The sequence below is a fragment of the Myxine glutinosa genome, chromosome 9 (assembly GCF_964187855.1).
Source record: "Myxine glutinosa chromosome 9, kmMyxGlut1.1, whole genome shotgun sequence".
Lineage (NCBI taxonomy): Eukaryota > Metazoa > Chordata > Myxini > Myxiniformes > Myxinidae > Myxine > Myxine glutinosa.
The window spans coordinates 7,063,772-7,076,596 of NC_136269.1; the positions used below are offsets into that span (position 1 = coordinate 7,063,772).

The following is a 12,825-nucleotide window of genomic DNA, read 5'->3' on the forward strand; positions in this document are numbered from 1 at the left end:
TCGGCCGATACGACGCCATCTTACGACACCATCGTATTGGCCTCTGCTGGGCGAAGGCGATGGTCAAATGGTCATTATCGTCATTTTAATAAAGTTCAATGGAGTGACGTTTTGGAAACGTTTTTTGAAGTTTGAACTTTTTTCGAATCGAAGTGAAGAAGTTTTTGAAGTTTTGATTTTGGAAACGTTAAATAGAGAAACAGTTTCACAGGAAGAGAATGCGATGCGATGAAGAAGAATCCATCTTTATTTTATTTTTTTGAACCACAAAAGATTGAAGCTCCACAAAGTCAAGAATGTGAAACTACGTGAATGTAATAAAATAACAAGTACAAAAAGTTTTAATTAAAACAAAAGCCGCGTCGATGTTACACAATGCCTAGATGCAGCTGTGCCTATAACGTCGATGTTATAGGCACAGGACATTCCTATTGATTCGATGACTTGATGTTATTTTTGTGCAAAGTGAAAATATATCTCGGCAATTTCCCGTGCGTGGCGACGAATTTTTAATATATCTCGGCATTTTCCCATCTGTTATTTCAGGCGGTGTATGACTGACCATGCCGCGATTGAAAAAAAAATATATCTCGGCAATTTCCCGTGTGTGGCGACACGTGAACGAAGCTATGCTCCTCTCTCCACATTATTGTGACGGCGTATAAATTAAATATTTCATCGTGACGATTGTCATCAAATGGACGAATTTTTAATATATCTCGGCATTTTCCCGTCTGTTATTTCAGGCGGTGTATGACTGAGCATGCCGCGATTTAAACAAAATATATATATCTCGGCATTTTCCCGTCTCTTATTTCGGGTGGTGTATGACTAAGCATGCCGCGATTTAAACAAAATATATGTCAATGGCCTTGAAGTTACAGGCCTTTGAGAATTCATTTCGTTCTATAAAGGGCAACTTTCATCGCATTTTCTTCCCGTTTTTTTTCAACCGAGTCTAAAACTATGTTGGCGACTGTGAAAAATGAAATGATATATCGAATTTGATTTGAAAGAAAACTGTGTGAGAGGAAGACACCACGGGCCTACAAAACAGGCCTCAAAGCGATGCAAGTTAATAAAATGGTGGATATTTGTTTATATGAAGGCTCTCCCAGAATGGGTGGAGCTATGGTTCCCAGAATGGGTGGAGCTTTGAGGTTTTGTCTTCTCTGCAAGAACAACAAGAAGAAGAAGAAGAAGAAGACGTGGTAACAACAACAACAGCAGAGTGCACTCTATGAGCAGCGTCTGCGACGTGGCTAAAAATGTACATAAACGACACAGTTCTATGAAACAGTTTCACAGGAAGAGAATGCGATGCAATGAGATGAAGAAGAATCCATCTGTTCCGCCATTTGTAGCGGTGTCATCGATGGCGGTGCACGCTAACCTCATCAGGTGGGTTTACCATAATTTCTTCCATATACTGTGATAACAACGAAGTGAAACCGATCAGCAGCCCATCAGTATCTGCTCTATTCACGGTGCTTAAGTTAATCCTTCAAATCATTTAAAAACAACCCAACGTTGACGAAGCATGGCATACGAGGCCCGTTCAAAAAGTTCACGGAACGACGTACTCTCAAAGGTCTGAGGCCAAAATGTTTGTTTTCCCCCCCCCCCCCCCCCCCTTACACAACGGAAACAACAACTGGATAGGTAGGGCCGAGGCCTACGCTTACGCTTACGTTTCGCTCCTGCATCTGCCACCGTTCATGATTATCAAAGTAGGCTTTACCCTGTTCACGATAAGGTAGAAATCAGTGAGGTGTATACAAAGAGATAAAAGGATGGCATTGACTTCGAGACGGTACGTGATAGTTGGCTGCGGCTCGCTGATGCCACGTTTTTTTTCCCTAAGTGCCATGGATGCTGATGGACATAATAAAGGTATCGGCTGATCTCTCGTCGTAATATTACCCGATGGAAATGAACTGTTTCTTTGTTTGTCATTTCCTGTGCAATAATGTCAAATTGATAAGTCAGACATCCTTTTCTATTGACAGCTGTGCTCCTTTTCAATGGCATCGTCTATTGATATGCATGTTTTTCTTTCATATAATTTTACACATGCACAATCAGTATTTCAACTCTTGCAGACATTGGAAAGGAAGTCGACTCACAGGCCAACTCTCTGGCTCAATCACAGGCCGACGCACAGGCGATGTAATTGTGAGTAGCATTTTTGCACAAGTGAAAATTGAAAATACACGTTTTTGGTATGTGGCTATGTTATTTAGTGTTTGTTTTGTCTCTAACAATATAAAATACAAAGTCAGGAGGTGACACTTTATACACAGTGTAAGTTGGATTCTACAAAGTGTCGCCTTTTTCTTGAATTTGTTCACACAAATCCAACCCACACCATATAGTCTCATAAAAAATGGCCAGTGGTGCTATGCCGATTCCTATTACGAATCCATTCATTTTTCAAAAGTATATCGTAGCGTTGTCATTTAAGTAGATTGCAATAAATACGTTGTTCATATACGCACTCTTCATTCTCATCTTTCTTCCTAACTCTTACTCGGACAAGCAAATCCCCTATGCCATCCATATTGGTACACTCTATCCATACACCACATCCTCCCTTCCGTGGATGTTCCACGGGTTTCGGCTAGTAGTTTAAATATTGTTGAATAACATACTAAAAATGTAGATAAATGGCCTTGGCGGAACATTTATAAATTCATCCTTAAATGTAGGATATAAGGGTATTCCAGAGTGTCGTTAATTCAAATTTCAACAAACGTTTTCTTTCATGTTAAAGATGTAAGAGGACATAGGTACATTTGTCATGTCGTACGTATGAGACTTATTGTGGATTACCATTTTAAAGCAGTTAATTAATTCTTGTTCAATAAATTCTGCTATCCAGTCTATTTTGTCTGGATAAACAAAGTTTAAATTTGCCATTTCCGGTCATAATCAGGATCTCAAAACTAATCATTTCTGACAATAATTAATATTTTCATCAAGAACAATTTTTAATCATCAGCCAGCACTTACATACACGAAAATTCACCTTGTTATCCAAACATTGCAGAAAAATCCCAAAAACATTCTTCTAGCTCCTTGCATGTGATTGGTCAGAGTTCATCACCAACAGTGGCAAATGGAAGATGAGCCAAATTTGCATCGCCATCACCCATTCAGTCTCCGCAGGCAAGATAGCATTCCAGGTCATGTCTCTTGTAGGTACACCTTTTCTTTTATCACAATCTGATTTCACTCCAGGAAGAGCATCTGAAGCTGGTGGTAGATCTGTTGTTTGAGGTTCAAGCTTCTATCTTCCGCTCTATCTCACCCCCTCTCTGTTCTTTTCACCCTCTCTTTTGCTCAAGGTCATCTGCCATCAGTTTGGAAATCAGCCAACATTACTGCTTTCCACAAAAAGGTGCAAAAACAGGTCCTTGCAACTACAGACCAATCAGCCTGCTCCCAATTATCAGCAAAGTCATGGAATCCATCATTGCTTCGGATATCAAATCCTTCCTCTTCTCCAATGGCTTGATCTCCGATCATCAATTTGGATTCAGACCAGGTCATTCTACTCTGGACATGTTGCTTCTGCTGTCTCAACAATGAGTGGAGGTCCTCAATGCCAAACAGGAAATCAGAGCTGTCTCCCTCGACATATTATGTGCCTTCGATACGGTCTGGCACCCAGCCCTGCTCACGAAACTCTCCTCCTATGGTATCCATGGAAATCTCCATGCATGGCTTGTGGACTTCCTCTCTGGTCATAGTCAACGTGTGGCCCTGGATGGATTTCTCTCCTCTCCCCTTCCTGTTCTGGCTGGAGTTCCCCAAGGTTGTGTTCTGGGCCCTGTCCTATTTCTGGTCTTCATCAACGATCTCTCCGACTCTCTGGAAAATCCTCTCTTTCTCTTTGCTGATGACTCCACTCTCTGCCGCTCCATTCCTCATCCCTCAGATCAGCAGACTGCAGCCTCCTCACTCTCTGCAGACCTGGACAAAATCACATGCTGGTCAAACAAGTGGAACATGTCTTTCAATCCTGACAAATCTCACACTCTTACTATGTCGCTCCGAAAAGACCGACTGGAAAGCCCTCCCATCTAATTTCTCAACAATCCTCTCCAAGAAGTTCTGTCGCTCAAGCTTTTGGGTCTCACTATCTGCCATGATCTTTCTTGGGAAAACCACATTTCCAAGCTGGCCTCCAAAGCTAGTCGCCGAATGGGCATACTCCGTCATGTGAAGTCCTTCCTTGGAACACCTAAGCTCCTCACCACATACAAGGCTTTCATCCGCAGCTCAATGGAATACTGTTCCCCCCTCTGGGCCGGTGCTCCTGCCTCACACTTAGCTCGGCTTCACGCTGTTGAAACCAAAGCTTTCAGAATCATTGGAATATTCTGCAATGAAGCTAACTCCGAGGGCCTTTCACTCACTCACTCACCGCAGGCAGGTTGGTGGTCTTTCTGTCTTCTACTGACTCCTCTCCGGCCTTGCGCCCCCAGCTCTCTCTGTGCTCTGTCCCCCAAATATTCCTACAGGTTGCACAAGATCTGCCAGCAACCCTCTTATGGTTAAACTGCCAAAATCTGGGCTCTGTGCTCACCTTCACTCCTTCATTCCACTTTTCTCCCGCCTCTGGAACAAACTCTCCCACTCCCTTCAATCCCACTCCTCCCTCCAGGTCTTTAAATCAGCTGTTCACCATCATCTCTTATCTTCCCCCATCCAAAACCTTGATCTTTTCTACCCCCACTATTTCACTCCAGATACACTTTTTTGAAATTCCAACTTCTTTCCTGGAAGTCCTTGCAGTGTCCATATGTTTTATAACTCTCCCACCTCCCCCCAAGCCCTCTCCTTCCCACATTTCTCTCGATATCCCTGCTCTCAAATGTTGTGTTTGTGTCCTTCCCCCTCTCTCCCCATTTTGTTGACCGCTCCCCTTATTTTGTGTTTTATGTGTCGGTTTGACTTTTTCTTGTCTACCGCTCCCCTGATTAATCTTAGCTCTTTCACGAGTCTCGATCTTGTATACAAAAAAAAATGGGGAAAAAAGCTTACCCTGAATTTCTACCCATTCTAAGGCCTTCTGGATCCATGTTGCGAGATTTTCCCATCCACCGTTGAACCTTAAGATACACACAGGTACTATAATAGTGTACTGTGGCTACTATATTGGAGGGATGTGCATACCTGCACAAAGGTAGAACTTGTTGATATCTTCTCGCAGAACCTTCGGGAACGTAGGGCATCGAAGCCCTCACCAGGCAATCTATTGTATAAACAAGTGCGAGCCTCCTCACCAGCTGATAGTGTGATGATCACCACCATAGACACTTCTACACAGAAAACTTCAGTCTGTTTCCTGAAATGATTTCACTTTTTACTTTCCTGAGAACCACTCATTCCCCAATCTCAAATGGGCGTCACGTTGTTTCACAACAAGCAACTTCATGAACGAATGAGAGAAGAAAGCATGTGTCTGGATTCTAAGATTATTGTAGTTGGGGTATATTCCAAATTTTCGACTTTTTGGTTGGAGAAATGAAAGAAAGCTCCTCCTCGACGCTTTCGCCCTCTCATCGGCGGAACGTGCATGGCGCCTGCCCGACCTGCCCGAGCTCGGCGACACGCGCCCGTCCGAGCGAATGGACTACATGCTTTCGCTGCTCGGCGAGCACTCTCCGGCATTCCTGTTCCGGGAGCTGTTCCTCCGTCAGCTGCCTAGCCCGGTACGCCTCGCCCTGGTGAGCACGACGATCACGGATCCCCGCACCCTCGCCAGGGAAGCCGACAAGATCTCCGCGGCAGGCCAACGCATTGCAGCAGCGACCTGGGGCCCAGCGCCGTCCGACGCAACGCCCATGGCACCCGAGCACCCGGCACGGTCGACGACCGAACTGCCGACGCAATTGGCGGCCGCTACGCCAAGCCGACCACCTCCAGCACGACGACCGGGGCCTCCACCTGACCAAGCGTGGTGTTACTATCATGCCAGGTTCGGACAGAAGGCCCGGACATGCCGACCCCCATGCACCTTCGGCAGGCCGGGAAACGGCCGGGCCGGCCTTCATTACCAGCCATGAGCGCCGCCCACACGGGCAACTTACTTTTCATCACGGACAAAGCGTCTGGACGGCGCTTCCTGTGCGACACCGGTGCCCAACTGAGCATCATACCCGCCTCTGATCAGGACAGGCAGTCCGCGGTTTGCGGCCCCTCCTTGGATGCGGCCAACGGATCGGCCATCCGCACCTTCGGCCTGCGCAACATCACCCTCTGCTTCGGCGGCCAACGCTTTACTTGGACGTTTGTAACCGCAAGCGTGGCCATTTCTCTGCTAGGCGCCGACTTCCTCTGCGCACACGGACTGCTGGTGGACGTCCAACGGCGTCGCCTCATCAACGCCGAGACCTTCAGCTCCCTGGTATGCACATTGAGCAGCTCCGCTCCGACCGAGCTGGCATGCGCGCTCCCGGCGGCGAACGACTTTGCTCGCCTGCTCACGGAGTTCCCGGCCCTCACGCAGCCGACGTTTTCGGCCGTCGCGGTACGACATGGGATCGAGCACCACATACCAACCACGGGCCTGCCGGTCTACGCCAGAGCCCGCCGCCTCGACCCAGCGAAGCGCGCCGTGGCCAAAGCCGAGTTCGACGCTTTGGAACACCTCGGCATCGTGCGGCGCTCCGATAGCGCGTGGGCTTCGCCACTACACATCGTCCCAAAACCAGGGGGTGGCTGGCGCCCATGTGGCGACTACCGCCGCCTTAATGACGCTACCACCCCCGACAGGTATCCGATCCCGCACATCCAAGACTTCTCCGCCCATCTGGCAGGACGGGTCATTTTTTCAAAAATCGATCTAATATGGGGATATCACCAGGTACCTGTCAGGGCGGCCGACATCCCTAAAACGGCCATCATCATGCCGTTCGGCTTGTTCGAATTCCTGCGGATGCCGTTTGGCCTCAAGAACGCGGCTCAGGCGTTCCAGCGCTTGATGGACGGCGTGCTGCGTGACCTGCAGTTCCTCTTCGTTTACCTGGACGACATCCTCGTCGCCAGCACGTCCCGGGCTGAGCACCTCCTCCACCTCCGAACACTGTTCGGGCGCCTCAGCGAGCGCGGCCTCATCGTCAACCCGGCCAAATGCCACTTCGGCACGACGTCCGTTGATTTTTTGGGCCACCACATCACCAAGAACGGGGCCGTGCCGCTGCCAACCAAGGTCGAGGCCATCACCACGTTTCCGCGTCCCTGCTCCATAAAGGCCCTGCAGGAATTCCTGGGAATGGTGAATTTCTTTCACTGCTTCATGCCCCACGCTGCTCAACTCATGCGGCCCCTCTACGAAGCCCTCCGGGGCAGGCCGGCCAAGCACGACGTCGTCTGGTCCGCAGCAATGGAAGCGGCCTTCAACAGCTCAAAGCGGGCCCTCACTGACGCAACACTGCTCGCTCACCCGGTGCTCAACGCTCCCATCGCCCTCGCCACGGATGCCTCCGACAACGCGGTGGGCGCCGTACATGAGCAATGGGCGACGGGGTTTGGCAGCTACTCGCTTTTTTCAGCCGGCAGCTCCGGCCGAACGAGCTCAAATATAGCACGTTTGACCGTGAGCTCCTCGGTCTACACCTGGCCGTTCGCCATTTCCGCCACCTCCTGGAGGGCCGACCCTTCACGGCGTTCATCGACCACAAGCCGTTGGTTTATGCAATGGCCAAGGTCACGGAACCGTGGTCGGCCCGCCAACAGCGCCACCTCTCCGCCGTGTCGGAGTTTACCACGGACATCCGGCACGTCGCCGGCAAAGACAACGCCGTGGCCGACTGTCTTTCTCGGGCCAGCGCGAACGTGGTCCACCTCGGCGTGGACCTCGCGCTTATGGCGGCGGACCAAACCACCAACACCATGGTGCAAGCCCTCCGGGCGGCGGACACGGGCCTCCGCCTGGCCGACATCCCCTTCGCGGACACTGTCCTGCTCTGCGACGTCTCCCAAGGCCAGCCTCGCCCCATCGTGCCCGTTACCTGGCAACGCCGCATCTTCGCCTCCCTCGACGGCCTTTCCCACCCGGGCCGGAAAGCTTCCCAGAAGCTGGTGTCGGCGCGATTCGTCTGGCACAGCCTTCGACGGGACGTCCGCGATTGGACCAGCACCTGCACAGCCTGCCAACAGGCCAAGGTCCACTGACACACCCAGGCCCCGCTGGCACCTTTCACCGTGCCCGAACGACGTTTCGACCACGTCAACGTGGACCTGGTGGGCCCCCTCCCCCCATCACGGGGGTTCACACACCTGCTCACCATAGTGGACAGGACCACCAGGTGGCCGGAGGCCGTTTCCCTCATCTCCACCACCACCGCTGACGTGGCGCAGGCTTTCATCGCCACCTGGGTCGCCCGCTTCGGCGCACCGGCGGACATCTCGTCGGACCACGGACCGCAGTTCACCTCCGAGCTGTGGGGCACGGTCACCCGCAACCTGGGGATCAAGCTTCACCGTACTACGACCTACCACCCCCAAGCCAACGGGTTGTGCGAGCGATTCCACCGCTCCATGAAGGCCGCGCTCATGGCCGGCCTTCAGGACGGCGGTTGGGCCGACCGGCTGCCGTGGGTCCTTTTGGGCCTCCGCACGGCCCCCAAGGAGGACCTCCGGGCATCCACCGCCGAGGTTGTCTACGGCCAGGCGCTACGCGTCCCGGGCGAATTCGTGCCTGACACTACCAGTCCCTGGTCCGCAGCTCACCAGCGCTCGGACCTCCAGGAGTCCGCCCGACGGTTTGCCCCCGTCCCAACGTCCCACCACGGTGACCCCCAGTCCTACGTCCCCCCAGCGCTTCGCACAGTGGAGTACGTTTTTTTGCGTCATGACGCACATCGGGGGCCACTCCGGCCGCCATACGACGGACCCTTCCGGGTCCTGCGATGGGACGACAAGTCGTTCGTCATCGACATCGGCGGCAGGGCGGACCGGATTGCGGTGGACCGCCTCAAGCCGGCGCACGTGGACATCGACCAACCGCCACGGTTGGCCCTTCCGCCGCGGCGAGGCCGCCCCCCGTCCATGGTACCCCCCACTCGACCGCCCACCACTCCACCGGACCCCCCCCCCCCCCCCCCACGACCCGCCAGGGGTCGCTTCGGCCAGGTCATCAGGACCCCCCTTAAATTGACCCTGCCGGTGCAAGTCGATTCTGGGGGGACGTGTGTAGCGGCTACCGCTGGGTTTACACAATCGCCTTGCACCTACCAAGGACGCGGAGCGATCACCATGCCGGGCTCGTCCAGGACGCCCGGGCAGGCCCGCTCTCAACTTGCCAGGCCTCGGCCGGGACGCCCGGGCATGCCCGGCCGTGCCCGCTCTCGACTTGCCAGGCCGCGGCCAGGATGCCCGGCCACGCCCCCTCTCGCCTTTCCCGGGCAAACGCTCCGGGATAATGTGTACATATATATATTGCTGCCCGATAAACGGGCTTTTCAGAGTACCCGAGTTGTTTTGTGACAATAAAGAAACTCGGGCGAATTCCAGCTTTTTGTCGCGTCGATTCTTCCGATTGACGTGGGAGCACAGCTCCTACACAACACACATTAACACATGATATACCGAGACAAGGATTTTTTGGTGAGAATAACATGAATCAAAGGATACCCGTATCAGCAGAATTCTCAGCATGGTTTCTCGTCCGTGTTGTGCTTTACCATGGAATCAGATATAACTATAAAGTACCATTCCAGGACAGGACGTTCCAGTGTGGAATACTGCGCATTAAGGAGTCGCACCCAAGACGTACCCCATCACCCACGTACGGTAAGGTCACTCACCAATCAGCAGGAAGAGCCCAACATGCGGAGTCGCTAGAGAGCAGCACCGACTTCGGAAGACGTGAACACGAACGCCGGTCCGAATGTCTCCTTACGGTCAGAAGGTCCACGCCGGCGGAAATGTCCCGATTAAATGCGCTGCGCACCTCGCACTTGGCCACGCCCCCTTGACTCCGCCCCTCCGCGTGCCAAGCACCGCCTCCAGAGTACCTTCGATGCAAGCTCCTCCTCCTCCTGCACGAGGTCCATGCACCCTCACCGAGTTGGGAAATGTGCACTCGACCTTTGCAAACGCGACACACGTTCGTCCATCGTCACTTCGCGCCCACACCGAATGAATTCCAGAGCAAAACGAATCATGGCGGAACACGAGGGGCGTCTCTTTGAGAACAGATAGCCCATTGTGTTTATTGTACATGAACTGAAACATCCAAAGTATGTCGATGGTGAATCCACAAAAAGACCTTGAAACACACGCTGAACGATTTGAATGTAACCAGTGAAACAGAGACAAACAGAGGGTGTTTGTGATTGTTTCTTTTTGATACATCGACAAGTTCCGGTCATCGTGTCCCTTTACAGCTCGTAAACTACACTGAATGACATTCCTTCAATGGCAATTACTTCCCATGAACGAGACGGTATTCATAGAATACTTACCCCGCGCAGTCTTCAGATGGACTTGGTGCGAATATATATATATACTGTATATATAAGTTCAAAACACACCTGGTCACACGTGTGCCGCACTGACGGGGTCCTCAGCATCATCCCGTTTCGGCCCTTCAACCTCGATACCGTCAGCAAAGGTGGGCCAGCAGCACCCCCAGCCAGTGCTAACGCAAACGACAACAACACCTGTTGTATATATATCTCTGGGCGTTAGGCTTTGTTTAATTCAAAAGGTAAGTTCTGAGGGGACGGGCGTCACCCGAGTAATATGCGCTGTATCAAATGGTCATGTAACATGTGGTAAAGTTTAAATTTCCTCCGTTGAATGGTTTTTCATGTGCACGCAATATGCGCTATATCAAATGGTCATAATAATAACAATAATAAATCTTTATTTTCCAATATTCAGGGAAATTATTCTTTGGTGACACCGTAAGTTGACCATCATTAACACGTAAAACACAAAGGGAATAAGAAAACAATATAAGATATAAAATATAAAATAAATATAAAATATAAAAATATGCAAGATGGACTAAACAGCAAAATGTCTAGGAATTTGAATTTAGCATTTGAATTCCACATGGTACAAATTACCGTTTGAAAATGTTCTTCTTCAACCTCCTTACACGAAAACGTCTCCCTGATGGCAGTTTTTCAAAAAGTCCGTTCAAGAAATGACTTTCATCAGTACACACATGCACCGCCCTCCTTTTCAGTGCTCGCAAGTATAGAGACTCCAGACTGGTTGAGGCCCACCGACAGCTTTAAATGCCAGTGTAATGACCTTTCTCAATCGTGAATTATTCCGCACATTAAGATAACTGGACCAGGAAATCAAATTAAATGACAAACACTGATCAGTAAGGAATTTGTCAACATCCGCATCACACGAGAGAGAACACCAAATGAATTCAACTTCCTGAGAAGATGCAATCTTTGGCCTTTGGCTTTGGCCTGTTTGAGCAGGCTGTCACGTCATGTAACATGTGGTAAAGTTTAAATTTCCTCCGTTGAATGGTTTTTCATGTACACTCAATATGCGCGATATCAAATGGTCATGTAACATGTGGTAAAGTTTAAATTTCCTCCGTTGAATTGTTTTTTTATGTGCACTCAATATGCGCTATATCAAATGGTCATGTGACATGTGGTAAAGTTTAAATTTCCTCCGTTGAATGGTTTTTCATGTACAATCAATATGCGCTATATCAAATGGTCATGTAACATGTGGTAAAGTTTAAATTTCCTCCGTTGAATGGTTTTTTTATGTACACTCAATATGCGCGATATCAAATGGTCATGTAACATGTGGTAAAGTTTAAATTTCCTCCGTTGAATGGTTTTTCATGTACACTCAATATGCGCGATATCAAATGGTCATGTAACATGTGGTAAAGTTTAAATTTCCTCTGTTGAATGGTTTTTCATGTACACTCAATATGCGCTATATCAAATGGTCATGAGACATGTGGTGAAGTTTAAATTTCCTCCGTTGAATGGTTTTTCATGTGCACTCAATATGCGCTATATCAAATGGTCATGAGACATGTGGTGAAGTTTAAATTTCCTCCGTTGAATGGTTTTTCATGTACACTCAATATGCGCTATATCAAATGGTCATGTAACATGTGGTAAAGTTTAAATTTCCTCCGTTGAATGGTTTTTCATGTACACTCAATATGCGCTATATGAAATGGTCATTAGACATGTGGTGAAGTTTAAATTTCCTCCGTTGAATGATTTTTCATGTACACTCAATATGCGCCATATGAAATGGTCATTAGACATGTGGTGAAGTTTAAATTTCCTCCGTTGAATGTTTTTTCATGTGCACTCAATATGCGCTATATCAAATGGTCATGAGACATGTGGTGAAGTTTAAATTTCCTCCGTTGAATGGTTTTTCATGTACACTCAATATGCGCTATATGAAATGGTCATTAGACATGTGGTAAAGTTTAAATTTCCTCCGTTGAATGGTTTTTCATGTACACTCAATATGCGCTATATGAAATGGTCATTAGACATGTGGTGAAGTTTAAATTTCCTCCGTTGAATGGTTTTTCATGTACACTCAATATGCGCTATATGAAATGGTCATGATACATGTGGTGAAGTTTAAATTTCCTCCGTTGAATGGTTTTTCATGTACACTCAATATGCGCGATATGAAATGGTTATTAGACATGTGGTGAAGTTTAAATTTCCTCCGTTGAATGGTTTTTCATGTACACATGTATGGGAATATAAGAACAGCAAAAATTCAGTCAAACCATGAAATGCTGCAATGTCGGGTCACAAAACTGAAAAGCAGAACAGTATTTGTACACGT

The 12,825-nt window shown here is 49.1% G+C and overlaps 1 long non-coding RNA gene across 1 annotated transcript in view; it reads right to left on the reverse strand.

The window, feature by feature from the left end:
- The window catches only part of LOC144893538 (uncharacterized), a 30,845-nt gene extending 20,674 nt beyond the window's left edge, over window positions 1-10,171 (reverse strand). Inside the window, exon 1 of the long non-coding RNA XR_013624439.1 lies at window positions 9,819-10,171. This is a non-coding gene — a long non-coding RNA (uncharacterized LOC144893538). The remainder of the gene's footprint in view (window positions 1-9,818) is intronic.
- Window positions 10,172-12,825: the final 2,654 nt, after the last annotated feature.